This window comes from Symphalangus syndactylus, chromosome 7 (assembly GCF_028878055.3).
Source record: "Symphalangus syndactylus isolate Jambi chromosome 7, NHGRI_mSymSyn1-v2.1_pri, whole genome shotgun sequence".
NCBI lineage: Eukaryota > Metazoa > Chordata > Mammalia > Primates > Hylobatidae > Symphalangus > Symphalangus syndactylus.
The window spans coordinates 44,210,198-44,237,653 of NC_072429.2; the positions used below are offsets into that span (position 1 = coordinate 44,210,198).

Genomic DNA, 27,456 nt, shown 5'->3' on the forward strand with positions numbered 1-27,456 from the left:
GCCATATCTGCCCGTCACCCAGGAGCCGGTGTGGCTGGCACCAGTCCTGAGCAGCTGCATATCGCCACCAGTTGGGCTCCTCCATGCCAGGTGCCAGGTTGCCGCAGCTGCCAGGGAGAGTTCCATCAGCAGGACTGTCTGCACCTGGACAGAATGATGTAACCTACAGGAACGCAAGATTCACAGGCGTGCAGACAAGCCTCAGAAAATTACCAGCCTCAGCTCCAAGTTACGGCTGATTCAGCTGCAGTCTCTGTGGTCAGACTTGCCTGTTGAGGCAGGCTGCTTCTCCGGTGGACTGGATGGCGTCACTTGGAGTTTATGTTAAAGCTGAAGTCTACCTCAAACTAATGTAACCCTTATTTCCCAGTCCTCATAAGACAAGTGGAAATCATGGGCCAGGCTTAAGCTTAGCTGATGATCTGATCTCCCAACTGCATTGGGTGTCGCTGGGGTCACCTAAGCCATTGCTCCCTTTCACTCCTTCAACAAACATTTACTAAGTGTCAGAAATGATAGTAATCGCAAACATTGTCTGAATGATTGCTGGGGTCAGGCATCGTGCTAGACCTGGCACCAGCATCTTCTTATTCAGTACTCACTAAGCTGAATAAGTTCGAGTTCATTTCACAGGTGAGGAAACCCGGCTTCCCAGAGGCAAAGCAGCCTGCCTAAGGCCCCACAACTAATGAGGGGTAGAGCCTCTCATCCATCCACTTGAACAATAAGCCTTACCCTCTTTGTGGGGTCTTCCCCATGGCCTGACACTGAGTGTGTAGACACTGAATCAACACACACAATGTCAGGTCATGATTCCCCAGCCCCTCTGACTGGTCCCTTCCTCCTATCCATCGGCTGTCTCAGGTAGGCTCAACCCTACCACGCCAGGCTCCTTCTCGCTACCCTATCACCACTCTGCTGACCTTCCCTGCACCCCTCTGACTTCTAATGCCTGGCCTCTTGAACCTGGTGTTCCTCGGAGTTCTTTGAGACTTAGCCCCCGGGATGTTTCTCCCAGGAAGTCTTCCGTGACCCACCCCTCCTCCACATTTATGACCCCATTGTATGATTAAAGTGCATACCAAAGATGCCTTTGTCTCAACATGACATCCCATATTAGGTTGGAATTTTTGGTTTCTATCTGTCAGTATCCTTCATTAAAATGGAGTTTCATAAAATTGGACAGCTGGCACCAGCACGATGCATGGCGCATGGCGGGTCCTCAATGGATGCTTGCTAGACTGAGCACAGCTGACTCACGGGCCTCAGGCACCAGGGCACGGGCAATAAAGACAGTGAACCCAATATTTTAACACAAGAAGGAAAATATAACCTCACAAATGTCACTCATACTTGGAAGGGGGAAAAACACAACTGAAATATGGTCACCAAAGAATATAGGGAAGGATATAACACACAGGCTGAACTCATGATCCTGTAGTCAGACCACCTGGGCTTGAGTCTTGGCTCCCCCACTTAAAACTAGTGAGATTTGGAGCAAGTTGTTTTCCCTCTCTCTACGTCAGTTCTCTCATTTATAGAGTGGGAGTAGATAATCTTATAGGGTTGTGTGAGGATGAGATAATTCACGTGCAGTGTTGAAAACAGTACATTGTTCATGCTCGGATGTTATCATATTTTTTGTTCATAATAAATGGATTTGCTAGAAAGGGGTGGGGCAGGAAACTAAGAAGAAACAATGGTCATAATATTTTAGATTGAGAGTATAGTACAAACCCTCAGGTCCAATTTTTTAAAATGCAGGTCAGAAGTTACCACCCAAAGGTGTACAGATTTTTTTAAATTTTCAATGAGCTGCCTATTTAAAAATGAAGAAACTTTACATTATGAGAAAGAAATCCAGAGATCCGACTTCTGTCGAAAAACTGGATGACTTGGCAACTCTGAGCTTCTACTTGCCCCGGTAATAATTGTCGAGATTTGTGTATCACTGCCCACTTCAGGGTAGACACGTGCTCTCCAGCTCACGCGACCCCTCCAGGCCCTCCCGCTTCTTACGTGGCCTGCTTCATGCTATAGGCGTTTGAGTTTGTGACCTCAGGAAGAGAAGATGTCTTCACAATAACAATATACACAGTTTTTCTCTGCTCAGAACCTATCATACCTCTTTGGTACATCTATCATAAAACTCAAACTTTAACTCCTCCCTCCTCCATCTGGGAGCCCATCTCGCCTCACTTCCTATGACTCCCCATCCATCCTCCCTCCCCACCAGGCTGCCCCTGGCCCCCCTCCCACCCCAGCTCCTCCCTGCTATGGGGCTGGCATGGCCTCTCCGTCCCCTCTGCTTTCCCAAGTCCCCCTGCCCTGTGAAGGTTTAGCTCATGTCCAGACACCCTAATGAGCTTCTTCCCCACTCCCTAGCCCACGAGTGGTCTCCCTTTTCCAGGCTTGCACTGCCCTTCGGACAAGGGTAACTACTATTACAGTATGGCTGTGTCTTGTTAGTCTTTACTCTGAAAAGAAGCCTGTTCTTATCTATGCAGTTTCTCTCCTTTTCCCTTGCCCCTTGGGGCTTCTGTCCTTGCTGGGCCTGTTCCTGAAATTTTGTGATTTACAACAAAACCAGAACGGGATGGGGAGAGATTGGAAAAGAGGTATGGGAGGTAAGGGGAAAAGGAAACAAAAACAAGGGCAAACTGAGGGTGTGCTGTTGAGAGTGAAAAAGAAGGCAGGGGGCCCTGCAACAGCAGCTGTGTGGGAAGGAATGGGAGATGAAGCCGGGCAGGGGACGTGTGCAGCATTGCATGGCTCCCAGCTTCCTTGTATTTACCCATGCTGTCAGAACCACGTCGTGTGCCCCCTTTGGTCTGCTTTTAGGCGGCAACCCTGCATTTTACGGAGGACTGGAAGCTCTGTGAGGGCTGACAAATTATTATTATTTAGTGCCCCTTCCATCCCTCAGAGCCTTTGGCCCAGGGCTGAGCCCAGGGACTGCACACGTTCATGCAGAATGACTGACCTCAGTATCCCCAGGTGTCCTCAGGCAAATGACCTGAAGAAGACGTTGAGCATCAAGAATGTAGGCTCTTTGATTTCACCTCCTGGCAGAAGTGTGATGAGATCAGATACCACCATGGTTTTGCGTCCCAGAGAATAACCAGGAAGCTGCTCTGGAGGAGAGAATAGTGGTTCTCGAGCGAGAGCTCACATGGCAATCACCTGGGAGGGGAAGGGCCTTGTTAAACCAGAGCTTGCTGGGCTCCACCCCCAGAGCTTCGGATTCAGCAGGTCTGGGCTAGGACCCCAGAATGTGCTTTTCTAACAACTTCCCAGTTGACGGGGATACGGTTGGTCGGGGAGCCACACTTCGAGCAACCCAGCTCTAGAGTTCAGGGCTGAGGTCTGATCCAAAGCCACGTCATCCCACCACCCTACAGAAGGAAAGTGACATCCCCTCCCTCTCTAGCAGGTGACTGTCCCCTCTTCATAATCCAGCACGTCACTCAACCCACTTTGGAGCTTTATGGAGACTATAGATGCTCATGGCTGAGTGGAGGGTGTCCTCTTGTGGCCCAAATAGAAAATAACCTGAACTGCAGTGACCTCACTCAGCCTTAATTAACAGTTTGTCAAACATTGAATTTTATCTGCCTGACAAAAGATCGAGGGAAACAGGATGTTCACCATTCACCGGATCTGGTCCATTGTAGAGGAGGGGCCAAGGGTCCATTCAGCGTGAGATGGGTCAAATACTTGGCCCAAAAGGTGTCCAAGGACAGCAGAAATGATTTGTACTCATGACTTTGAGATTTTATAGGTGGGAAGGTGTCTTAGGAGAATAGTCCAAACCCAGATACTCACAGAATTCTCTGTTGAAGGATACACCTTTGAAAACATGAGTTAGAAGTAAACAATTTCAAAGTCTTGGAAACACCATGTGACTAAGAGGAGACCTTAGAATGACTTTGAACCATGTTTGGATTTGTTCCCTGAACTTTCCTGAAATGAGAAAACTGGCATCATGAACTGTGGGCTAGTGTAAGAACACTGGAGCAATTGTCACCAACCAATCTGGCGCAAGCCAGCCCCTTCTCAGCATTTAGCAGCCGTCCAAATACCATTCTGCGATTCACTGCCACCTACTGCTCGGCCCGGAATGAGCAGGAGTTGGTAATAGGACACAGGGGCAGTGGAGCGGCGCTTCTCAGAGTTTGGCTTGTATTAGAATCACCTGGAAGGCTTGTTAAACTGTAGATATAGGGGCTTCACCCCCAGAGATCTGACTCAGTAGGATTGGGGTAGGCCTGAGAATTTACTCTTCTAGTAGATTCTGGTGACGCCAATGCTGCTGGCCAGGAGATGCCTCTTTGGATAACATTTGTAATTCTCCTTCTACCACACATTTGCTGAGCTTGATTATTAATCAGTCACATCTGTAAGTGATCAAGAGCCACTAATTCAGGATGTCTCAACCTGGGCCCGATTGATATTTTGACCTGGCAATTCTTTGTTGTGGGGGTAGTTTGTCCTGTACATTGTAGGATTTTAGCAGCATCCCTGGCCTCTACCTACTTGATGTCAGTAGCAGCCACTTCCCCCACGTTTTGATAGTTAAATGTGTCTCAGACATCACCAGATGGCCCTGGGAGGCAAAATTCTCCCATTTGAGAACCACCTCTCTAAAGTGGGAATATTTTCCTCTTCCATTTGGCAGACTGTGAGGGTATCGTCAAGTATTGTCTTACCTAGGATACTGACATATAATAAACTCTCAGCTCTTTGGGTTTAAACAACAACAGAAAAAATAGACTACATATCCTGAGTGCTTAGTACATGTGAGTTACTGTGCTAATGCTTTTTAGTATGTAATCAATATTTTTAAAATCTCTGATATATTTTGCATTCTTGTTTTTGTAATTAGTGTGTATCTTACCTTTACAGCAGATCTTAATTTGCAGTAGCCTCCTCTCCAGTGCTCCAGAGACACGCAGCTGCCACACTGGGCCCTGCAGGGCTAGACTCTGAGCCCAGATTCTGCCTCTGCCCAAATGGCTTCCAGCCTTTAGTTGTGGAACAACACATGCCAATTTTACTTCAATGTCCTTCCAATCCTGTCCTTATTTCAGCTATTTTATCAGACTCACATACCTATTCATGTACTCTGCAATCAGTCCTTGGAATAGTTCCACATAGTTTAAAATAAGGTCTGCAGTTTCATAAAATTTATCAAACAGCAGATACCTCATCTGGTGGCCAGACTGTGTCGACTATTATCATATTTTAGTTCTGATAGCTTTTCAAGGGGCTGTTTTCCAAAAAGTCTGTGTTTATGCATGCTAATCCTATCCAATGCTAATCACTGATGCACAAGTTCAATCACACTCTCCCGCTTTTTGGTTTATCTCACAATATCTAGGAGTGTTCATCTCCATTCAGAGGTTCTGCCTTTTCATTAGCCCTATGTGACGTTTCTCCTTGTCGTTCCTCATGTTATCCTTAGTAAATGTTTCTGATCACTTAGGGAACCAATTATTCTCTAGAAAATTTGCAGTAAACCCTTTAGTCTTACCACATTTGTTCATTCAAATTTTACAGGCATGAAAATCAAGATAGACTTAATTACTAAGGTCAACCTTTAACTATTATGCCAATAAAAAGTAGTCATGAGTTAACCCTTATGAAATGCTTCCTGTGAGCCATGCACTGTGCTCAGCTCTTGACATGCATTATTTATTTATCCTAATAGGCCTATGAGGTAGGTGCTGGGGCGATCGTCATGTTAGAGGCAGGGTAAGAAGGCACAGAGAACTTAAGTAACTTGCCCAAAGTCACCCAGCCAGCAACTGGCAGAGCTGGGGTTCATATCAAGCTGTGGATGATGATACAGTTGGTCCCCTAACCTCTATACTCCATTGCCAGGAAAGATGATTTACAAAAGTTCTTGTTAGGCCTTCTCTGGATGAGGAAGTATATATATATATATATATACACACATATATATATTTATATACATATATATATACACATATATATATTTATATACATATATATATATATTTATATACATATATATATATATATATATTTCCTGGTATTCTAGGAACTGTCTCTGAAGCAAGGTGCCAGGACTTCTCAGGATACAGGGCTTTTGACTTGAACAGGGGGCTGAGTTCCCATCAGAAGGTTGAACCAAGATGTTACATCAGAAACCCTCAGAATCCAGTGCCAGGAGAGCACCGGGTTCAAGAGTGAATGGGAGTGGGGATGTGGAAGTGGCAAGTGAAGATGATTCCTTCAAGAAGACAGGCTACAGGCTACAGCAGGAGAGAGAGAGGAAGGATGGGAACTGAAGAGAGGCAGGGCTTAAGGGAGGGTTGTGCTTTCTCTGTGTTAATTTGTTTTGTTAACTACTTGAGCATATTGCAATGCTGATGGGGGAAAAACTAAGAGCTGAAGGCACAGGAAAGCACAGGGGGGCGGATAGAAGCTGAATCAGCAAGGACCCCGAAGAGTCCGCTCACGAAGATATTTGAAGCTCTTGTCGGGAGACATGTTCGCCGGGTCTGACACCAAAGCCTGCTCATGTCTGCATCACTCTCTGGCTTCCCACTGTCACTGACTGACAATCTATGGCTATCAAAGATTCCAAGAGCCAAGTGGCTTGGAAGTTGTTTGAGTCAGAAACATTTTCCCTCCACTGGGCACAACTTCTTATCCTTTTAAGTGAGGAAATACGAAATGCATGATATCAGAACATATATCCTAGGGCAGCCCCCTATGTAGGTGATATGGTTTGATGCAGGGGACATTAAATCTGTTTCTTCCTAAAATAGTTCCCATCAGCTTTCTTCAGACCTTGAACTATTCCATTGGGATTACCTTCCTAAAAAGTCCTGTTAAAATACCAACAGGTCAAAACAATCTCGAAAAGGACACCCATGCTCATTGCAGCACTACTCACAATGGCCAAAAAGGTGAAAGCAATCCTGGTGTCCATTGACAGATGAATGGACAAATAAAATGTAGCATATACGTACAGTGGAATATTATTCACCCCTAAAAGAAGGCAATTCTGACACACACTACAACACGGGTAAACCTTGAGGACACTATGCTAAGTGAAGCAAGCCAGCCACAGAAGGACAAATACAATATGATCCCATTTATAGGAGGTACATAGAGTAGTCAAATTCAGAGGCAGAAAGCAGAATGGTGGCTGCCAGGTCTGGGGGAAGGGGAATGGGGAGTTTTTGTCTAATGAGTGTGGAGTTTAAGCCTGGGAGGATGAAAAGAGCCCTGGAAATGGATGGTGGGGATGGTTGCACAAGAATGTGAATGTATTTAACACCACTAAACTAACTGTACATTAAAAATGGAAAATTTTATGTTATGCGTATTTTTCTGCAATTAAAACACCGGGTGATTTAAAGGGGCTGCTTGATCAATAGCCAAACTAATAATAGTTTGGCTCAACTTTGATTTCCTGTTAAGGCCACTTTGTCCAGAGCAGGACTCTAAGGAGCCAGAACTGGGAGGAGCTGGAGATGGAGAGGTGACAGGCGTGAGGACGGTAATTCACTGGGCGCTGGAATGCGTTTTGACAAAGGCCAGGTGTCGGTTCCCGTCCTGACCTGCAGGGGGCACTCTGGTGGGTCCTGGGAAACGAGGAGAACGGGAAGCCTAGAAAGCCCTGGGAGCTCTTTGAGCGACAGGGAAGCCACTTTTACTGAGGCCGCCGGCAGTCATGATACTACACAGTGGTTATTCTTAGGCCCCTAGAGTCAGCAAAGCCTCTTGTTTGGAAAACCTTCTCCCGGGTCTCCCCTCGCAGTTTGTGTAAGGGGCGCCCCGCCCGCCCCGCGTCTCCGTGTCCGGGGTGGGTGTGAGGACAGCAAGGCCGCGCCCCCTGCTGGCCGCTCGCTCAGCTGCTCCGTCGCCTCCTCCGCCATCAGCCCTTGGGAAAGAAAGCCATTTTGGTCACAGGAAGCAACGTTTTCAACTTCTCTCATTAATGAGAAAGACAGAATTGTGATACCCGAATGAGAATACTCGAGGAAGGAATAAATTAAATTTCCACGCAGCTCCGGCTGGGTCCCAAGCTGAACAGATGCTGTTTTTATCAAATACTTTCTATTCTGTGACGTGCTCTGCCAACTTTCTATTATTAGACAAATCAGGAAAAGTCTGATTTCTCTCCCTTCTGGCTTCTCCTTCCCGCTTTTGTGGGAGGGTGGTGGTTTGGGTGGAGACTCTCTCCTGTCCATAGAAGGTAAATGACAAGGAAATGGCAGCCACCTGAAAACTTGCCTTGTTGCTAGCGTGTCCCAGAAATGTCCTTTAAAATGACATCTCATCCAGGCGTCACCCCATCCCAGATGGCGTAGCTGATGGGACAGGAAAAAATATATATTTTAGAGTATTTACAGCATCATTTTCCCCTGCCCCCACTTCCTTCCTGTGAAGGAGGAATTAGTCTTCACTAGCCAAGTTCTGGAGTATTTTTCTTTTTTCTTTTTTTTTCTTTTAATTGAGATAGTGTCTTGTTGTGTCGCCTAGGCTGGAGTGCAGTGGCACCATCATCACTAACTACAGCCTTGAACTCTTGGGCTCAAGTGATCCTCCTGCCTCAGCCTTCCAAAGTGCTGAGATTACAGGCGTGAGCCATTGCACCTGGCCCTGGAGTATTTCTTGTGCGTAATAAGGGAAAATGTGGGAAAGGATTCTGAATTGTGCAAGTACCATGGGTAGGATGGGTTGATGGGTCTACCTAAGAGAAGGCAGGGTGTTACATACTAAGGAAAGCAGAATGGATCAGAAGGCGAGAGAGAGAATAAGAGAAACAAGCCAGGGATGAGCTGGGTTTGGGAGAATTCAAGAGATAAATTAAGGAGGACTGAAGTAGCTGTTGGGCTGTTGATATGGTTTGGCTGTGTCCTCACCCAAATCTCATCTTGAATTGTAGTTCCTATAATCCCCACATGTTGTGGGAGGGACCCAGTGGTAGGCAATTGAATCATGGGGGCGGTTACCCTGTTCTATGAGAGAAATGCGCAAAGGGAAAAGAAAAGACACACACGCAATACCTTTAAGGGTAAACAACCTTTATCCCATGTAAATGGCAATGCAGATATAATAAGCAAATTATATAAGCAAATTGCAATGGGAAGGGGAGAAGGGAAAAGATATATATATATATACCCTGGACTACTGGGAGGCTAGAAGTTAATGGCAAGGGAATGCCAGCTTTCACCCCACTTCTTCCATCAACATAGACTATATATATATACACACACACTCACCAGACAATGGAGGATTCATCACCAGACCAGAAGCAACAGCCTGGGCTCCAGAGTCGGCCACTGCACTTACCAGACTATAGAGGATTCATCACCAGACCAGGAAGCAACAGCCTGGGCTCCAGAGTTGACCACTCATCCATGCAGATGAGGAGAGGTCTCATGAAGCTTTGGTGTGGTATGGGACCCTAGTTCTTTTTGTAACGACTTATTTGGCATGAGGCCCAGTCATGAGGGCCCTTCATGACTGGACTCAAGGAACGCAAAAAGGTCAAATTGTTTTTGTGATTGTTTGTTGTTTTTCAATAACTAACATACAGGAACAGATTTCTCCAAAACCGTCTGGATGAACGCCTCAAGGGACTCATGCAACCTGTTCTGGGACTTGGTGACCATTGTTTGTGTCCACATTCAACTGAGTTCAAATTTAAGATTTAACTTTTCCTCCACGTACCCCCATGCTGTTCATGAGTTCTCATGAGACCTGATGGGTTTATGAAAGGCTTTTCCCCTTTGCTTGGCACTTCTCCTTCCTGCCGCTATGTGAAGAAGGATGTGGTTGCTTCCCCTTCTGCCATGACTATAAGTTTCCTGAGGCCTTCCCACCCCTGTGGAACTGTGAGTCAATTAAAACTTCTTTCTTTTATAAATTACCCAGTCTCAGGCAGTTCTTCATAGCAGTGTGAGAATGGACTAATACAGATGTCATGAGGAGGACTTGAGAAAGAGAGAAGAGAAGAGGATTCTTCAGAAATGTTGGTGTTATGAATGCAACCCAAACCCCACCCTTTGGCGTTTTTAAGAGATTTCAGTAAAGACATAAATTGATTTAAAAACTGTGTTTTGGTCAAGCATAGTGGCCCAATCCTATAATCCTAGTACTTTCAGAGGCCGAGGTGGGAAAATCGCTTGAGGCCAGGAGTTTAAGACCAGCCTGGGCAACATAGCAAGACTCTGTCTCTCAAAAACAAATTAAAATTAGCCTTATGTGGTGGCATACACCTGTAGTCCTAGCTACTCAGGAGGCTGAGGTGAGAGGATCACTTGAGCACAGCAGTTCGTGGCCTCAGTGAACTATGATTGTGCCGCTGCACTCCATCCTGAGCAATGCAGAAAGACCCCCAACTCATAAATAAATAAATAAGATAAAAACTATGTTTTGTATGATGGTATGGTGTTTATTCAAGGCAGCCTGGACTACTGGGAGGCTAGAAGTTAATGGCAAGAGAATGCCAACTTTCACCCCACTTCTCTCATCAATATAGACTATAGTCCAGATATTTTAAACTAGTATCCTATAGGGTAGCTGGGTGTGGACCCCAGATGCATTTTATTTGGCTAGTTAAGATTTAAGATTCTTTTTAACCAACAATTGAAAATTGGGATTTCACATTTTAAAAGCCTGCATTTCCTTTCCTACTTCTTTTGAAAAAAAATGGAAAAATTTGGCAATATGAGGTCCTTATTTCCACAAGGCAAAAATAGGCTCATGCTTTCTAGTTAACCTCAGTGCCCACCTCTCACATAAGGCATGTATATGCATGTATACCTGGCCCACTGCCTGCATTTGCAGGTGTACCTTGGAGCTATTGTGGGTTTGGTTCCAGACTGCCATAGTAAGGCAAGTATTGCAACAAAGTGAATCATACAAATTTTTGGTTCCCAGTGCATATAAAAGTTATGTTGACACTATGCTGTAGTCTAGTAAGTGCACAACAGCATTATGCCTAAAATTGTACATACCTCAATTAAAAATACTTTACTGCTTAAAAAATAGTAATGATCGTCTGAGCCTTCAGTGAGTTATAATCTTTTTTCTGGTGGAAAGTCTTGCCTTGATATTCATGGTTACTGACTGATCAGACTGGTGGTTGCTGAAGTTTGAGGTAGCTGTGGCAAGTTATTAAAATATGACAGTAATGAAGCTTGCCATGTCAATGGACTCTTCTTTTCACAAAATATTTCTCTGTACCATATTTGGTAGCATTTAATGACAGTATAACTTCTTTCAAAAGTGGAGTCAGTCCTCTCAAATGCTGCTGCTTCTTTATTAACTAAGTTTATGGAATATTCTAAATCCTTTATTGTCATTTCAACAATGTTCACAGCATCTCTACTAGGAGAAGAGTCCATCTCAAGAAATCACTTTCTTTGCTCATCCATAAGAAGCAGCTCCCCTTTTGTTCAAATTTTATCATGAAATTTGTATCAGGGTTCTCTAGAGAGGTAGAACTTATAGGATAGATGTATAAATGAGTGGGAGTTTATTAAGGAGTACTGACTCACACGATCATGAGGTGAAGTGCCACCATAGGCCGTCTGCAAGTTGAGGAGCAAGGAAACCAGTCCAAGTCCCAAAACCTCAAAACTAGGGAAGCTCACACAGACACACCCAGGAACAACACTTTGCATCCTTCAATCCAACCAAGTGAACACTCAATATTAACCATTACAAGATTGAAGCAATTCAGGCATATCTTCAGGCTCCACTTCTAATTCTAGTTTTCTGTTTCCAGCACATCTGCAGTGACTTCCTCTAGTGAAGTACTGAACTCCTCTAAGTCATCCGTGATGGTTAGAATCAACTTCTTCCAAACTCCTGCTAATGTTGATATCCTGACCTCCTCCCATGAATCGTGAATGTACTTAAGGGCATCTAAAATGGTAAATTCTTTGCAGAGGGTTTTCAATTGATTTTGCCCAGATCCATCAGAGAAATCACTATCTATGACAACTATAGCCTTAAAAAATGTATTTCTTAAGTAATAGGACTTGAAAGTTGAAATGACTTCTTGATCCATGGACTGCAGAATGGATGTTGTGTTAACAAGCATGAAAATATTACTCTCCTTGTACATCTCTGTCAGAGCTTTTGAGTGACTAGATGCATTAGCCAATAAGAAGTAATATTTTGAAAGGAATCCCTTTTTTTCCCTGGAGGAGTAAGTCTCAACAGTAGGCTTAAAATATTCAGTAAACATGCCATAAACAGATGTGCTGTCATTCAGGCTTTGTTATTTCATTTATAGAGCACAGGCAGAATAGATTTAGCACAATTCTTTGTTTTGAGACAGGGTTTCACTCCTGTCACCCAGGCTGGAGTGCAATGGCGTGATCTTGACTCACTGCAACCTCAGCCTCCAGGCTCAAGCAATTCTCCTGCCTCAGCCTCCTGAGTAGCTGGGACTACAGGCACACTTCACCACACCTGGCTAGTTTTTGTATTTTTTTGTGGAGATGGGGTTTCACCCTGTTGCCCAGGCCGGTCTCGAACTCCTGAGCTCAAGTGATCTGCCTGCCTCGACCTCCCAAAGTGCTGGAATTACAGGCATGAGCCACTGTGCCTGGCCTGGGTTTAGCATAATTTGTAAGGGTCCAAAGATTTTCTGTATGGAAAATGAGCAATTGGCTTCAGCTTAAAGCCACCAGTTGCATTAGCCCATAATAAGACAGTCAGCCTGTCCTTTGAAGCACTGAAGCCAGGCATTGCTTTCTCCTCTTTAGCTATGAAAGTCTTAGATGGCATCTTATTCTGATAGACATTTTGTCTACATTGAAATTCTGTTTGTTTAGTGTAGCCACCACCATCCATAATCTTAGCTAGATTTTCTGGATAACTTGCTGCAGCTTCTACCTGAGCACTTGCTGCTTCACCTTGCACTTTATGTTGTGGAAATGGCTTATATCCTTAAATTTCATGAACCAACCTCTGCTAGCTTCTAATTTTTCTTCTGTAGCTTCCTTACCTCTCTCAGCCTTCATAGAATTGAAGAGAGTTAGGGCCTTGCTCTGGATTAGGCTTTAACTTAAAGGAATGTTGTTGCTGGTTTGATCTTCTATCCAGACCACTCAAACTTTCTCCTTATCAGCAATAAGGCTGTTTTACTCTCTTATCATTGTGTGTTCACTGGAGCAGTGCTTTTAATTTCCTTCAGGAACTTTTCCTTTCCATTCACAACTTGGCTACCTGTTTGGCACAAGAGGCCTCTATTTTGGCCTGTCTTGGCTTTTCCTCATGCATTCCTCACCGAGCTTAATCATTTTTAGCTTTCGATTTAAAGTGTGGGATGTGCCACCCTTGCTTTCACTTGAACACTTAGAGGACATTGTAGGGTTATTGATTAGCCTAATTTCAATATTGTTGTGTCTCAGGGAATAAGGAGGCCTGAAAAGAATGTGAAAGATGGGAAATGGCTGATTGGTGGAGAAGTCAGAACACACAACGTTTATCAATGAACTTCACCATCTTATATGAGCACAGTTTATGGCACCCCAAAATGATTACAAGAGTAATCTCAAAGATCACTGATCACAGATTACCATAGCAAATATAATAATAATGAAAAAGTTTGAGATATTGTGAGAATTACCAAAATATGACCCAGAAACAAAAAGTGAGCACATGCTGTTGGAAAAATGGCACCTAAAGACTTCCTCAATGCAGGGTTACCACGAACATCCAATTTGTAAAAAATATAATATCTGCAAAGTGTAGTAAAGCAAACTACGATAAAATGAAGCATACCTGTCTATTTCCTACCATCTGGTAATGGCAGACTAAATTCAGACCTACTGTCCTGCTGAGGACAATTAGAAAAGTGGGAAAAAATAAAAAAATCTGCTTGAAAACATCAGAGTTAAAAAGATAATGAAGAGTTACCAACAATGATCTGGAGAAAGACGGGTATTCAAGGAGGCAAGCCCAATAACTGGGCCTCTATCCCCCTTGGGACATTTGCTGCTTCTGGAAACGACAACTAAGAACTGGAGAGACGGCCGGGCATGGTGGCTCACACCTGTAATCCCAGCACATTGGAAGGCCAAGGCAGGCGGATCATTTGAGGTTAGGAGTTTGAGACCAGCCTGACCAACATAGTGAAACCCCATCCCTACTAAAATACAAAAGAAAAATTAGCTGGGTGTGGTGGCGGGTGCCTATAATCTCAGCTACTCGGGAGGCTGAGGCGGGAGAATTACCCAGGCTCCCAGGAGGCGGAGGAGCTTGAACCCATGAGGCGGAGGTTGCAGTGAACCAAGATCACGCCACTGCACTCCAGCGCGGGTGACAGAGTGCAGAGTGAGACTCCCTCTCAAAAAAAAAAGAACTGAAGAGACTAAGCAGCACCTGGGCAGCTTTGTGTGGCCACATGAACACAAGTTGGAATCCAGTGCTCACCAAAGGAGAGGGTAGACATATAACTCCCCATGGCAGGCTAGGACATTGAAAGTCTTCATCTTAAGACTGAATGAAAAAATTAGCCCAGTGTGGTAGCATGGTGGCATGTGCATGTAGCCCCAGCTACTTGGGAAGATCCCTTGAGCCCAAGAGTGCAAGGCTGCAGTGACCTATGTTTGTGCCACTGGACCTATGTTGTCCAGCCTGGGCAGCACAGTGAGACCCCATCTCCAAAAATATTTTAAAAAGAGAAAAGACAGGATGACTTGGATGGAAGTAGATGAGACTTTCTAGGGCCTCAGCTGAGATCCAATTAGCTTAATTCTTCAAATTGGATAAAGGTGATCCCAGGTCCTTGCATCCCCAGGTACCTTGCAAAAGCAAATACAAATATAGTTGACCTTTGAACAACATGGGTTTGAACTGTATGGTTCATTTATACATGGATTTTTTTTTTTTTTTTTTGACAGAATTTTGCTCTTGTCATCCAGGCTGGAGTGCAATGGCACGATCTCGGCTTACTACAACCTCCGCCTCCTGGGTTCAAGCAATGCTCCTGCCTCAGCCTCCTGAGTAGCTGGGATTACAGGTGCCTGCCACCATGCCAGCCAATTTTTGTAGTTTTGGTAGAGACAGGGTTTCACCATGTTGGCCAGGCTGGTCTCGAACTCCTGACCTCAGGTGACCCGCCCGCCTCAGCCTCCCAAAGTGCTGCTGGGATTACAGGCGTGAGCCACTGTGCCCGGCCTATACATGGATTTTAAAAATAAATATAGTCAGCCCACTCTTCTCTAACTATGAAAGTCCTAGATGGCATCTTATTCCAATAGAAGGCTGTTCTGTCTACATTGGAACTCTGTTGTTTAGTGTAACCACCGCCATCCATGATCTCAGCTAGATCTTCTGAATAACTTGCTGCAGCTTCTACATCAGCACTTGCTGCTTTATCTTACACTTTTATGTTACGGAATGGTTTATTTCCTTAAACTTCATAAACCAACCCCTGCTAGCTTGCAGTTTTTCTTCTACAGCTTCCTCAGCTCTCTTAGCCTTCATAGAATTGAAGAGAGTTAGGGCCTTCCTCTGGATTAGGCTTTGGTGCATCTGCAACCAAACATAAATATAAAAGACAGTAGTTGCAGGATGCCAAACTCACTTATATATGGAGGGCCCACGTTTTCTATCTATGGATTCCACAGGGCTGATTGTGGGAATGAAATCTGCATGGATTTTGGTATCTGCAGTAGGTTCTGGAACCAGTCCTGCTATGGATACTGAGGGATGACTGTACTTTCAGGAGGAATATAACACAATAAGTTTTACATTACTTCAACCAACTTTTCATATACAATTTTAGCACACAAGAGAATAACCAGGCTCATAAAGACATAAGAAAACATGAGATCCAGTAGAAACAACTACAATAGAAACAATCCCACAGAACTCCAGTTAATGGATTTATCAGATACAGACTTTAAATTAATTATGTTTACTACACATATGGAGATAAAAGACAGTATCAACAAATTTGGCAGAGAACTGAAAAAAAGTTCTCTTTTAAAAAAAGAGAACTTTTTAAAAAGGATGAAAAAGATTTAAAAAATAATCAGTGAACAATTTAGAATTTAAAATATATACTAACAAAAGCAAAGAGCTCAGTGGATACTCTTTACTTGGTTTAACAAAAAATTATACACAGCTGTAGGGAAAATTGATGAACTGGAAAGTAGGTTGGAAGAAAACATCAGGATGAAACATGAAGAGACAAAAGGATAGCAATGCTACAGAGAGTAAGAGATATGGAGATAAAATGAGAATTAAAATTTCAGAAGGAGAAGAGAAAGAGAACGGTGCAGCATCAATATTTGAAGAGAAAATAGTTGAAAAATTCCCAAAATTGATTAAAGACAACAAGCCACAAATCTCAGAAGCCCTGGGAGCTGCAAGCAGGAGAAATTTTTAAAAGCCACACCTAGTTACATCACAATAAGACAGATGAAAACCAAAGACAAAGGGAAAAAAAAAGTTACAAGCAGCTGTCATTACTTGAAAAAATGTAATAGCCTGTTAGCTTACCTCTTGATAGAAACAATGGAAACTAGAAATTAGTGGAATTTAAATATCTTTCAAGTGCTGAAATAAAATAACTGTCAACTCTAGAATTCTATGTCCAGTGAAAATAGCCTTCAATAATAAAAGTGAAATTAAGACTTTTTCAGGATTCTTTACCAGCATCAAATACTAACGGATGTTCTTTAAGCAGAAGGAAGATGATTAAGGATGATAGGTTATACAGATGCAGAAAGAAATGAGGTCCAGCACGAAGGTCCATTTGAGGAAGTCTAAATGAATTACACCGTATGAAACAATGTAACACAGTGCTGAAGATTTAAAAAATTAAAATATATTAAAAGCAAATCGGGAGAGGAAGTAAATGAATTGAAACGTTCTAAGGTCCTTGTACTATTATGGAAGAAAATGAAAGTGCCAATTAACATTATTAGCCTTTGCTAACTCAGAGACACATACTGTGATCTATAGGATAACCTCTAAAAGACTACTAAAAAGATATGTAACTTCCAAAACAATGGAGGCAAAAACAATATTTTCCAAAAGCAGGCAAAAAGTGAGGATAAAGAGAACAGAGAGCATGCGGGACAATTGAAAACACTTAATAAGACGGTATATTTAAATTCAAATATATCAGTAATTACATTAAATGTAAATAAATTAAACAGTTCAATTAAAAATCAAAGATTGAATTGGATAACAATCTGCATACTGTTTATAAGAAACATATCTAAAACATTTGTATTATAATGTTGAAATTAAAGAGTGGGAAAATATAAATATTAACAAAAATTAATGTTATCTATATTAATATTAGACAAAGTAGATCTTAAGGCAAAAAGCATTATCATAATGATAAAAAGTTTAACTTATGAGAAAGTACAATGATTATAAAACTTGCAGCCGGGCGCGGTGGCTCACGCTTGTAATCCCAGAACTTTGGGAGGCCAAGGCGGGCGGATCACGAGGTCAGGAGATGAGACCACGGTGAAACCCCGTCTCTACTAAAAATACAAAAAATTAGCCGGGCGCGGTGGCGGGCGCCTGTAGTCCCAGCTACTCGGAGAAGCTGAGGCAGGAGAATGGCGTGAACCCGGGAGGCGGAGCTTGCAGTGAGCCGAGATTGCATCACTGCACTCCAGCCCGGGCGACAGAGCAAGACTCTGTCTCAAAAAAAAAAAAAAAAACCTTGTACACATAATATAGCTTCAAAAATGTAAAACTAAGATTGACAAAACTGCAAGAAGTGAACAGATACATGAGTAAGAATACAGATTATTTAAACACGATTAGCAAACTTGACTTAGTGGACATGTATAGACTACTACATCCAACAATTATAGAACTCATGTTCTCCAAATATGACTCTCCACCTTCCAAACAAATGATAGGATTGAAATTCTGCACCTCATTTTATGTTGTATACCCATATGACTTGCTTTGGCCAATAAAATATGAATAGAAATAATTACCAGTGTATTAGTAAACATGTCTTCTATTTTTTTTTTTCTTCTTGAAAGCAGAAATCCTTCAGTCCAGGTCCTTGAGTTAGGATGATACAGAATGGAGCTTTCCAATCCACCTGCAAATGGACAGACATGCCCAACTGTGAGTGAGAAAGGAGCCTTTGAGCCACTGAGATGTGGGGATTATTCATGATCACAGTCATCTCACCTTTTTTTCTACTAATACACATAGAAAAAAAGATGGGCTGTTTTCCAGGCACAGAGATGAGCCTGTTTTGAAAGAATATGGTGTGATACAGTCCTGGTGAGTTCACTGGCTTAAGTTCCAGGGAGATGGGCATAGGAATTGTGGCTGAGGCAGAGAAAGCAGCTCCCAAGAAGACCTTACGAAGATTGGCTAGAGGCAAGTTTTAAAGGGACATGGATTTAACAGTAAATATTGGATATTGTCCTACAAGTTGAAGGATCTCCAGAAGTTGGTGGCTGACTTGACTACTGATAACAATGGAGATGAACCAGGAAGAAGGTGATCAGTATGAAAGGGTGGAATTAGGTAAAGAGCTACTACCAACGAACACATTACAGTTTTTGTTTTTGTTTCTCATTCTCTAGAGGTAGCCATTATTAAGAATTTGGTGAGGGCCAGGCGCGGTGGCTCACGCCTGTAATCCCAGCACTTTGGGAGGCCAAGGAGGGCGGATCACGAGGTCAGGAGATCAAGACCATCCTGGCTAACATGGTGAAACCCCGTCTCTACTAAAAATACAAAAAATTAGCCAGGCATGATAGCAGGTGCCTGTAATCCCAGCTACTTGGGAGGCTGAGGCAGGAGAATGGCATGAACCCGGGAGGCAGAGCTTGCAGTGAGCCAAGATCACGCCACAGCACTCCAGCCTGGGCGACAGAGCAAGACTCTGCTTTTTTTTTTTTTTTTTAAAGAATTTGGTGAGAATTTCTCCAGCAATTGCATGCACATGGAAACACACACACACATACACCAATTTTAAAAAACACACATCGCATCAATCATATTCTACCTGCAATTCTGAAAAAAAATTCTAGTTGATAATATCTCCATGGTTGTTTTCCATGTTACCGCAAAGAGATTTGCCTTTCTTTTTTATTGGCAGCTTAGTAGGCCATAGTACCACTGTATCACAGTTAGGCAACCATTCTGTTGACACTTAGGTTGTTTCCACAATTGCAAACAATTCTTCAGTGACCATCCTTGCAAATAATATCCATGCATTTCAATATCTTCTTTCTGCAGGCAATAAGACCAGCTTTGTCACCATTCTAATGGTAAAAATTTTAAGCTGGGTAACAAAGGAACACAACCAGGCCAGCTATTTGAGGTGGTTATTTTTGGTTAATGGGTGACTGGTGGGCTTCAACTATGCCCAGAATGGTGTTTCAAACATAGTGGGCACTCAGTAAGTATTTGCTGAATGTATGAATGAATAAACAAGTGAATCCACATCCACTATAGACACTCGTCAGGCCTGCCCTGCCCCCATTTATAATAGGATTTTTCAACCCTAGCACTATGGACTGTTAGGGCCAGATAATTCTTTGTTATGGGGAGCTGTCCTGAGCATTGTAGAAAGTTTACCACCATCCCTGACCTCTACTCACTAGATGCCGCTAGAACAACCCCAGATGCAACAACTAACAATGTCTGCAGAAACTGCTAAATATCCCCTGGGGAAAAATCACTCCTGATTGAGAACCACGGATTTATAATACAGGTTGAAGTGGTATAAGGGCAAAGGCTCTTTATGAAAACAGCTAACTCTAGGCTGGGCATGGTGGCTCACGCCTGTAATCCCGGCACTTTGGGAGGCTGAGGCCAGTGGATCATTTGAGGTCAGGAGTTCGAGACCAACCTGGCCAACATAGAGAAACCCCGTCTCTATTAAAAATACAAAAAAAATGAGCTGGGCATGGTGGCACCTGTAATCCCAGCCATCTATCCATCCATTTATCTGCCTATTCCTCAAATACCTATTGAGCACCTACTGTGTGCCAGGCCTGTAATCCCAGCTACTGGGGAGGCTGAGGCAGGAGAATTGCTTGAACCCAGGAGGCGGAGGTTGCAGTGAGCCGAGATGGCACCACTACACTCCAGCCTGGGTGACAGAGTGAGACTCCATCTCAAACAAAACAAACAAACAAAACCCCAACTAACTCTAAAAACGTTGATCCTACTTCTCCCTGATCCTCTCATGTTATAGTGGCCTTTTTTTTCCTGGGTCTTCACAGTTTTTTCATAGAGATTCTTGGATACCTTATTTTTGGTTTGGATTTCGTTTCTCCAGAGCTACCTTCCCTGATGCCTCCCCCATCAACTCATGTATATATGCATGAGGATTATAATGTATAATAATCCTTATTATACATTGTTAATCTCCATTATTCATTCTCTAATTACCAAATACCCCTCCTTGGTGTGGAGGAAAAAAATCTTAAATTTGAACTCAATTGAACGTGGACACAAACAATGGTCACCAAATCCCGGAACAGGTTGTGTGAACCCCTTGAGGCATTCATCCAGCACTGTTTCGGAGAAATCTCCTTTTCAATCTATTCCTATACGTTAGTTATTGAAAAACAACAGACAATCCAAAAACAAGTTGACCTTTTTGTGTTCCTTGAGCCCAGTTGCGAAGGGCCCTCGTGACTGGACCTCATGCCAAACAACTCGTTACAAAAGAGCTAGGGTCCCAGACTGCGCTGAAGCTTCACAGACCTCTCTTCATCTGTGCACAGATGAGTGGCTGACTCTGGAGCCCACGCTATTGCTTCCCGGCCTGGTGATGAATCCTCCATAGTCTGGTGAGTATATATATATGTATATATATATATTTCTTTTTTCTTCTCTCCTTCCCATTGCAATTTGCTTATTATATCATTTGCTTATTATATCTGCATTGCTATTTACGTGGGATTCAAAAGTATTGTCTGTGCCTTTTCTTCTCCCCTCACACGTTTCCTGCACAGAACACTTAGTACTGCTTATCAATGTTGAATTCTTACATTTATTGGATTAATTATCAAAAGTGTATCCATAATCTGTTTCCCTCCCTCAGCTTCCTAGAGGAGGCCATCACTAAGAATTTGCCATGGAACATGCCATTTTTTGCTGTTTTTATATCTAGTGCCTGAAACAAGGCCTGGCACACAGTAGGTGCTCAATGGGTATTTGAGGAATGGCTAGATGAATGGATGGATAGATGGCAACCTATTATCAGTCAGCAATAGCCAGCCCAAGGGTACAGCAGACTTCACAAATTGTTCTTGTACCTTCTAAAAGAATTTTGAAAAAAAAGTTACATATATCCACATTTAAACATTTATGTTAATTTTCATCATTAAGTTTATATGGTTTCAAGAGCATAATTTCTAATATATTATAAAGTTGGAATTTAAAAATTAAACTGTGGGCCAGGTGTGGTGGCTCATGCCTGTAATCCCAGCACTTTGGGAGACCAAGGTGGGTGGATCACTTGAGGTCAGGAGTTTGAGACCAGCCTGGCCAACGTGATGAAACCCCATCTCTACTAAAAATACAAAAATTAGCCAGGCGTGGTGGCAGGTGCCTGTAATCCCAGCTACCCGGGAGGCTGAGGCAGGAGAATCTCTTGAACTCAGAAGGCAAGGTTTCAGTGAGCCAAGATTGCACCATTGCACTCCAGCCTGGGCAACAGAGCGAGACTCTGTCTCAAAAAAAAAAAAAGAATTAAACTGTGTCATCATTCTTTAAGTGTACCTATTAATCTGTTATTATTTCTAATATTCTCTTTGATTTGCTTCCACAGTTCTGTCCCTAATATTCAAGGGAGGAAAAGCAAAGTTGTTAAATAAAAAAAAGCCTAATTAATCATTAAAAGAGGCTGACTTAAAGTATTAAAGAAGTTCCTAGCTTGGGGACTTTGAGATTTTTATACTGGGGCAATGGCACCTCAGTAAGATTTGTGAAGAGTGACAGGTATGGTTTCCTTTATACAGTAGGGGAAGGATTATGAACACAGACACGTGCCCAGGCAAACCAGGTTTAGGAAAGAGTAGCTGCAGAAATGGAGAACCTGGAAACTGATTCTCTAAAAATAATCCTTGGTGTGGCCCGCCTCTTTGGACAGTCTTGAAGACCCGCATCTGGGGTAATGCAGCCTAGTGACCTGCAGAGGGCAGTGTTGGACAAGCTGTTGGCTCAATCTCTCTTGTCTTTCTCAGGGTAGTGGAAAGTGCAGTCCAGCTTGGATACATTGGGAACCCGGCCTGGGCGGCCCAGCCCAGTCCTCTCTGGTCTGTGTGTTTGCACAGTGAATTATTCACCGGAAAATGGCTCCAACGAGAATGGTGGCCAGAGACTCCATCCTGTACATAGAATCAGGGCCTGGGACTGTAAACAGATGAAAACCTCATTTTCTCTCCCCTTCAATAACTGGATTTGGGACAGAAATCAAGGATTGAAGTTGTGGGTCTGAATCAACCCTAAGGGTTTTGTTTTCTCTCTTAGGAAGTGAAAACAACAGTGAAATGTCAACGATTCACATCTTCGGGAGACAATAGGGCAAAGTGGCCAAGAGCTCAGACAGTCCTTACTCTACCTTCTCCAAAAATTAGGTGAGGAGCCTTTCCAAACCTCAGCTTCCCTGGATATCAAATAGGAGCGATCTTACCCTCCTGGCAGGGGTGTAATGAGGATCAAATGCGAGAATGCAGAAGTACTCCGCAAATGAAGGCATTCAGCAAGAAAGAGCCCAGTAAATAACAGTGATAATGGTGAAGAGGATGATATTGAATTGGCATCTTGCCACGCATGACATTTTCAAAACTTTCCATTCATGTCTGAAGAGAAAGGATCAGAGGTGAAAAATCAAGCTGTCTCAATGTTGTAAGTTTTACAAGCCTAGGAGCCAGAGGCAGAAACAGTCAGGGCAGGAGGCAGAATCAACGCATTGAGAGCCTAGCTCTGTGGCGTTGCCCACATCTGCCTTCCAGGGTCCGGGCTCCCATCCTGGTGTTGAAAAGAGGATCTTTGCATCTAAAATAGTGTGTATGATGACAGTGCGACACGACCACCAGACTCAGAAACACTCACTTGCCTCAGACATAAAAGTAAGGACTTCGTTCATTACATTGATCCTCTGTGAAACCTCAAAGGGTAGCAATCCGCTAATTGAAGAAAAGTGGTAAGTTGGACACATTGCTTGCATGTACTGAAAGTGAGGCTCAGAGCAAAACCCGCTCCCTTCTGCCTCATATTGGAAAAGGTAACGGGGACTGGTGCAGAGAGAGGCATGGAGAGAACTCGGATGAGATCATTGTCCTTTCACCTGGCAGCTGTCCAGCCCCCAAATAGCTTTTGTGTCCATTCCAAAAATAAGATCACATGAGAGGGGGAGAAATAAATACACAGTGCTTGTCCGTGGCCTTTCTGTGGGCATACCAGTGTCAGCTGCACTTGTAGGGGCCCAAGTGCCTCATGACCCACTCCACTGCCTTCCTCTCCAGGATCCCCAAGGCTAGGAGGCCAACCTGCTAACAGGGGGGGTATGGTGTGTGGTTTCACTCAGCTCTTCTCACGGGGCTCCTCTGAGCTCCATTCATACCAGAAAGGGAGCAGGAGAGAGAGGACAAGTGGATCCAACGGCCTTCGCTCCAGGGGAATCAGGGCATCGCCTCCTTTTCTGGGAGGACACTCCCTTCTGATGGTGAATGGGAACTCCCTTCCTCCTGCAGCAGCCTGCCTGCAGCCGTCCTGGTAGAACAGTGTGGACATTGCAGAAGCTGTCACTGCCCCAGAAAGAAAGCACCCCAGAGCCAAGGCAAAGAGGTGAGTGCATCTGTTTCTGCAAAGGGCTCAGATTGCTACAGACTTTCTGCTTGGCTTCATGCTTGTGCTCAGCATGAACGTTCTCCCTCACCCCCGCCTTCCTTTTCTCCTCCCTGATCTGGGTCTGTGGCAAGCTTGAGTCTACGTGATGAATACCAGAGTGAAATATTCCTGTACTGCCTTCTCTCATTCAAAGGCCAATTTACTTCCAGAAAGAACTGGGTAGGTCTAGTTCTTAGTGGGGAAGCAGGAAGTGGTTCCTACTAAGTGAATTATCTTTGCTGAGATCCAAGAAGACGTTTACCAGGAAATCATTAGACAAATCCCATTACAGTAGACTTAATGCTTCATTTTAAAAAGCACTGCATGAAATAGAAAATAAAAGGATGCCAGCTGATTCTTTGTCGTTGGCAAAAAGGAAAAAAACAAAAATGAGACATGCAGAGCCTCTTTTTCCCCAACACCTCCCTTCCCCATCTCTTCCTGATTTCTTAGAGCCCTGCAAAACATACTTAACAGATTCAAGAACTCCTTTCTCTGGTTGAAAACAAGAGGAATAAAATCAGGGGTTTGTGGAAAATTGCTCTGTACACAGACTTCAGAGACAAAGAGGAGACACAGATTTTGCAGCCTCAGTCTCCCCTTTAATGCGTCCTCATAGCACATGTACCTATATCCATTTAGGGATATGGATAGATGCTACTATCACTTCCACACACAAACTGTTATCCTGGACGCAGTCTGACCCTGGGCTATGGACTACAAATACCCATGCCAAGAAGCAACCAACAAAATTCTGGTAGGAACAAGGTCATTATTTGAATAAGTCAGGATTCATCTAGTAACCATGGACTGAAACCCAGTTTGAAGAGATTTAGGCAAAAAGAGGATTTTTTAATTAATTCATGTGCCTGAAAAGGCAAGGTTTTGGTATCATGAGATCCAGGGGCCTAGATGATGGCATCGTGAATCTGTCTTTCCATTTCTTGGCTTTGCCTCCCCTGTGTCCTTCTGTTTCCAGGAAGACCTGCCCATTGTGATGGCCACATGGCTGCAGCAGCTCCCAGCTGACATCCTACTAGCACAGCACCGTACAAGAACAGGTGCTTCCCTTTCTAGTTCTAGCTAGAATCTCAGGGTCAATCTCATAGAACCAATGTAGGTATTGTACCCATCCTTGCCGTGGACGTGGAGTCATTCCCATCCCCAAAACTGCATGGACTGAAAGCAATGAAGGGGTGTTTCACTAGAAATGATCAGAGTTCTCATCCCAGGACAAAGGGGGCTAGATGCAGGGTGGCTGAAGTCAATGGTTGCCACTCTATGTCGCTTTTTTGCAATGGTCTAGATTGACTCAAAGCTCATCTGATAACAGCTCCTCCCTCTTACATGCCATAAAAATGTATTAGTGACAGAAGTTCTCATAGGAAGGATAATTATTAGTGGAACAGGTGACTAAAAGACTCCATGCTCATGGCATGTTATTCCTAGAGATCCCTAAGAGTAGGAAAAACACCAGGAGGCTTGTCTGTGGCTTAGCCCCCAGACCATGCACCAGGCCCAGACCCACCTGGGCTCCCAAATTGCCCATGCTCACATGGGTCTCCCTTCTCCCTCACCCACCCTTGCCCAGTTCTGTCTCCCTCTCCTCTTCTGCTGTGAACTCATCTTGCCTTGTGAGGGCCCACCTTGGTGCTGCCTCCCCTCTGAGGCCTTATCTGGCCTTTCCAGACTTTCTTGCTGTCTCCCCTCTCTGAATCAGAATGGCATTGACTGTCAGGATCGCAGTTTACTGTTTACATGTTCTTTAAGAACTTCATGTATCTTAGTTTCTCGCACAGCTTGAATTCTCCATTCTTGCGGGAAAATTAAGTTTCATTGCCGAGCCGTCTCTGTGGTAGCTAACAGATACTAGGTGCTTGATTAAGTGCATCCAATTAATTGACCAATAGAAAATGAGTCTTCCTAAATAGATGAGGGAGAATGGATGGATTACTTGGGGTCCTTAATTCTCTTTTCTTTTTTCCTTTTTTTTTTTTTGAGACAGAGTCTTGCTCTGTCACCCAGGTTGGAGTGCAATGGTGAGATCTTGGCTCACTGCAACCTCTGCCTCCCAGGTTCAAGCAATTCTCTTGCCTCAGCCTCCTAAGTAGCTGGGATTACAGGCACCCACCACCACACCCAGCTAATGTTTGTATTTTTAGTAGAGACAGGATTTTGCCATGTTGGCCAGGCTGGCCTCGAACTCTTGACCTCAGGTGATCCACCCCTGCCTCGGCTTCCCAAAGTGCTGGGATTACAGGCATAAGCCACCGAGCCCAGCCTTGAGGTCCTTAATTCTGACTTTAGAAGTACTATAATAACTATAGCAAACACAGATGGTATGCTGGAGTCCCTACAGGCTTCATCTCAAGTAATCCTCACAATGGCCCTATGAGGCAAGTACTGCTGTTATCCCATTTAACAGATGGGTAAACCAAGTCTCAAAGAAATGAGTTACTTGTCCTAAATTATACATCTAGTAAGTGGTGATGTGTGGATTATAACCCAGGATGCCATCTTCTCATTTCCTGTTCCACTAATCATTTACACACCTATCAGTAGAATTTCCTGCTGCCTGAGTTTAAAGAGCAAAGGGCACAGGTGATTGGTCAGAGAGCAGGAAGGAGTACATATATTTTAGATCCCTCTTTTGCCACCTGGGTGCCCAGTACCTCTACTGGGAAGTTCTTTTTAGATTCTACCCAGGGGTGAGGGGTCACTCCCCTGCCCCAGAGCCTACAGGAATGTCAGGGATTTCACAAAAAGAGGTGCCTCTGGGACTCTGCATAGAGTAGGGTGCTTTTTAATTAAATGGGGGTAGGGTGGTCTTTGCGGGAAATGTTGGCTAGAGGGTAGGCTTTAGAATTTAAGCTTGCCCCTTGGGCTGCCAGTCAGTACATTATGGCCCTGCCCTTTATCCTAACCCCCACCAGGGTGACCAAGCTGGGGCCCTCCCTCAGAGGGTGGCTGGCAGGATTTGGAAGGCAACCAAATCTGATCTCAAAGAAAACCAAAATCTTGAGAATGGAGTGGTGATTTCTTGTACCATCTATTCCCCCACATCAAGCCACTGGCCTCTTGGCTGATGCAGTCATCTTTGCACTGGCAAAACTTTTGGTTCAAGTGTATCTTGTTTCTTTGATGCACACCGGCCTATTCATATGGCTTCGTATCTTGGAAAGAGCAGATCCTATTGATTTACGTCATTTCCTTTATCTTTACAATATCCTGTGGCAGTGTGAAAGAGCTGGTGTTCTCACCTTCCTTCCATTGATAGCACAACTGAGGCATAGTGAGAGTGAGTCGTGACCTTTACACAGAAGGTCCCAGGCTGGGAATGTAAGAGCTCTGAGGTCTTTAGAACCCAAATCTGCTTGGTTCTCCATGAGGTTATGATGGTAGGCAGGGTGGGGGGGAATACATATATACAGACAGACAAGCAGATAGACATAGATAGATAGATAGATGATAGATAGATAGATAGATAGATAGATAGATACAGACAAGCAGATAGACATGATAGATAGATAGATAGATAGATAGATAGATAGATAGATACAGACAGACAGACAAGCAGATAGACATAGATAGATAGATAGATGA

General features: G+C 43.7%; 1 protein-coding gene and 1 long non-coding RNA gene across 4 annotated transcripts in view; one reads left to right on the forward strand and one right to left on the reverse strand.

The window, feature by feature from the left end:
- Positions 1-8,210: 8,210 nt before the first annotated feature.
- LOC129486233 (uncharacterized) overlaps positions 8,211-27,456 on the reverse strand; it is a 330,778-nt gene continuing 311,532 nt past the window's right edge. Inside the window, exons 4-5 of the long non-coding RNA XR_008658901.2 lie at positions 17,979-18,088; positions 8,211-8,348 (exon numbers count right to left, since the gene is read on the reverse strand). This is a non-coding gene — a long non-coding RNA (uncharacterized lncRNA). The remainder of the gene's footprint in view (positions 8,349-17,978; positions 18,089-27,456) is intronic.
- FGF1 (fibroblast growth factor 1) overlaps positions 23,366-27,456 on the forward strand; it is a 108,906-nt gene continuing 104,815 nt past the window's right edge. For 2 of the 3 annotated variants that reach the window (XM_055285830.2, XM_063642729.1), the window contains exon 1: positions 23,415-23,811. The gene's annotated coding sequence lies outside the window, so the exon portion shown is untranslated. Of the gene's footprint in view, positions 23,812-27,456 lie in introns of all 3 variants that reach the window. The other variant, XM_055285827.2, reaches the window with a different exon arrangement.